Source organism: Octodon degus, unplaced genomic scaffold, assembly GCF_000260255.1.
Source record: "Octodon degus isolate 3935 unplaced genomic scaffold, OctDeg1.0 scaffold00004, whole genome shotgun sequence".
In the NCBI taxonomy this organism is placed as follows: domain Eukaryota; kingdom Metazoa; phylum Chordata; class Mammalia; order Rodentia; family Octodontidae; genus Octodon; species Octodon degus.
In genome coordinates, this window is record NW_004524580.1 from 31799404 (window position 1) to 31803156 (window position 3753).

A 3753-nucleotide genomic window follows, 5' to 3' on the forward strand; every position below is an offset into this window, starting at 1 on the left:
ACGCCACTAGCAATGATCAGCAGAAACATAATGACCTGAGGCAAAGATAAAGGACTCAAGGATGCTGGGGGTGGGACGTGGGAGGGAAGCACAGAGGGCCAGGACACCGTACAGTGTGCCAAGTCCCCACGATGAGTATATGCATCATGGACCACTCATGTGTGCCGCTAACAAAGAGGAAATATGACGCCCTGGGATTGATGCCCTCGTGTGGAAAGAAAACACGAACTGTAGTCTCTGTATTCTCTTCTTTGTTAATTTGAGACAGGGCCTTGCTATACCGATTAGTCTTGGTCTGCGAGGTGGCTCAGCTGTCTAAAGCGCCTGCTTAGGCGAGCTCAGGCAATCACAGGGACTGCAGTTCAATCCCTGGCACCACACGCCGCACCAGCCCAGCCCATAGGGTGGGCTGAGCTGGCCATGACAACAAAAAATATAGGTTAGTCTTCAACTTACCGTGTAGGCCGGGCTGGCCTCCAAAGCATGGCAATCCTCCTGCCTCAGCCTCCTGCACCACTGTAGCACATTTAAAATTACACCTTGCATTTGGCTGCCCAGCCCCACCCCACCCACCCCACCCCCAGTAATCCTTGCTTCTCAAGAGCTCTGAAGATCTTGAAGATCTCAAGTTCAAGACCAGGCCAGGCAAAACAAAAAGGCCCTGTCTCAAAATAAAGTAGAATGGGCGGGGAATGTAGCCAGTGGCAGGATGCTCCTCTAGCTGGGGACGCCCCTGGGGTTCAATCCCCAGTCCCACATGGAAAAAATGTCATATTTGGGCAAACACAACTCCTTATCTTCGAAGTGATGTTAGGAATCATGTCAGCGCCACTAGACTGACACGCGGCTCGGAAGCTGCTGCTTCCTCCCAGCGGGACGGCTGTGGCCTCCCCCGCACCTCAGCCCAGGTGCGTGACCCACTGGCCTGCTGTCTCACTGGACGGCACAGGTTCTTCGAGAGTCTTCTGCATCTCTGCCAGCAGGTGTGGGGGGCAATGACGCAGATGTGACCCCAGCTCTCTCGGGACTTCGAGAGAAAACCAAGGGGAATCCAGGTCACGTGAGGAAGTGAACGGACAGAACACAAGCGGCCTGATCTGCTCCCAGGAGACCAAGCCGGTGGAGAAAGGCAGGAGGTGGGGTCTCCGTGGGATCCCGGTGGCACCCAACAGGTCCCTCTGTGGGGTGGGCAGGAGTCAGGCCCCCAGGGTGCTAGGTGAGCGTCAGGTGTGCCCTGCAGAGGGCCACTTGGGGCACCCAGCTGCCCCACCCCTGCAGCCACTTCCTCCTCGCCCCTCACCCAGCTTCACAGCAGATGCACCTGGGGACCCTCAGCCCCGATGCCCTCCTCTGCTTACACCGCCCACGCCGCCCACGAGCAGAAGCCTCTGGTTCCCCCAGCAGGCAGCCGCTTCTTCTCCAGCTCCTCGAAGGATGATAAGTAACACCAGCCAGGTGGCGCTGTGCCAGATACCACTTTATTTTTTTTTTCTTTTCAAAGTTTTATTGATAAACATATAGCAATGAGACAGTTTCAAATCAAATCGAGAGTACAGCTTCAACAAATAGTACACTGCATATATTCTTCTTAGTGGTTAATTGCTGTACAAGATGCAGACTGGTACCACTTTAAATCCTCTTTCCTGTTCCTTTCGTTATTGGGAATTGAACCAGGACCTTTGTACTGAGCAGCAACCCAAGCCCTATGCTTATTTATTTCATATTTTTTATTTTATATTTTTTGATTCTGAGACAGCATCTTGCTGTCCAGGTAGGACTTGGACTCTCAGAGACCCTTCTGCCTCAGCCTCCCGGAATGCCAGGGTTCCAGGTCTGTGCCTCCTGGTTAACTCATTTTAGACACTTGAGGTATCACCAGATCTCTTCATTTTACAATTCACCCCTCGTTTTCCAGCAGAGAAATGGGGCACAAGGAGCTTCACTAGACTGCCCAAGATCACTGGCTCAAGAGGATTGGAGCCAGAGCCACAGCCCTCCCTGCCGGCCTCCTGCAGTCAGGAGGGGCAACCTTCAGAGGCAGGTGACAGCCTCCATTCTGCCATTGTCAGGCTGAAGAGCTGCTTGCTTGAAAGACACCAGCTGTTTGTGTGAGGAGCTTTCTGCGGCCAAAGCACACTCAGTGAGACAGCGAGCGCAATGAAACTGATGTCTTTTCAGGCGGCCGGAGCAGCAGAGAAACAGGCAGAAGGAAGAAGGGAAGGGGGCTTTATTATCTTTGAAAACACACAGAATCTGGGAAAGATGAGGAATTCTGTGGACTGGAACAAAGGGAGGCTGAGGCTTTTATGGCCTTTTGGCAGGGGTGCAGTTTGAGGGGGATGTTTAGATATACTGAGGGAGCTGATTGGGGTCTTCCCTGAGGCAGCGGGAAGGGTGAAAGGAAACTGCACCCTGGGCTGAGTTGGAGAAGAAGCAGGAGGTGGTCCTGGCGAAGATGGGCTTTTGTTTTAAGGGCTTCAGCCATATTAGGTGACCACCATAACGATTCAGCAATTTATACTAGGGCCAGAACCTATCAAAAATCATCACTGGTGCGTTTACACCCAAGCCCCACAGCAAGATCGTCGTGGGGATGTGGCGCCCCAGGACTGGTGGCCCTGCGGAGACAGCCACGCCCACCTGATTCTGACCCCAGTCATGCACCATCACCCCCGCTTCTCTCCCACACTCAGCACTTGCAGTGGGCCCAGGTGCAGGGAGGATAGACACCCACCCCACCCCCACCGCACAGGCAGGAAGCCGGCCCTGCTGCACTTCCTGAACACCTGCTGGTGCCCCTCACGCGCCCGCACTCAGTGCTTCAGACTTTGTCCTAGCCAACCGCGTCCAGGACACTCCAAGGTGGAGGAGTCACTTCCAGGTCCTCGTCTCAGCCCAAGAAGCCAATATTTATAATCCCAAAGTTACGTTATTGGAATCCCATCAAGTTAATTCCAATCTACCACTTTCAATGCAACCCATGGCGAAAATAAAGACCCTAAATTATATTTTCAATCTTTGCGGAGTCGGGCGGCTCTAAGTCCAGCCACAAAGATGGCTTTCTGGAACCGAGAGAGCGACCCAGGGCCTCACCCAGTTTTTATTCAGTGGGGGAGTGAGTGACCGAGAATTGTGGGAAGCAGGTGAGTACCGTGAGCTAAGCTAGGTGGGTGGCCTACATTTACCCCTGCCATATGCAGAGAGGACATGCAGAGAGCGTAATCTGCATTATACTATTATGCCATAGAGACAGCATCTAATGTTTTGGGGTCTGGTGCTTCAGCTCCGATGTAGTCTTTCAAGCCCCAGGAAGTCACGGCCTCTATCTCCAGGCTCGATCCCAGCTGGCATCGCGGAGCATTGGTTCTTCGTCCTGTCTCGACCTGGCTCACATTAGAGAGCAGCAGGTGTAGGTTACCAGGGAAACACACACACCACCTTCAGAGACTATCACCAGCACCTCAGCTGGACCAATACACATGGCTTAAGGCCAAGTCCTAGCCAGCTCTGTGCAGAACAATACGAGGAAATAGGATCAGGCTCAGCCACAGTGTCTTTTGCTTGGACCACTGAAGTGGCATTGCAATGCACCTCCCGCGCCTCCCGCACCTCCAGCGCCTCCTGCACTTCCTGCACCTCCGGCGCCTCGACTGCTTCTGAGCCATCAAAGCCTTCCCTGCCTAGGTGAAAGCCTCTGCCGGCCCCTCGCCCCTCGACACCCTTAGCAGAAGCCGCCCCCACCCCCTGCTGCAT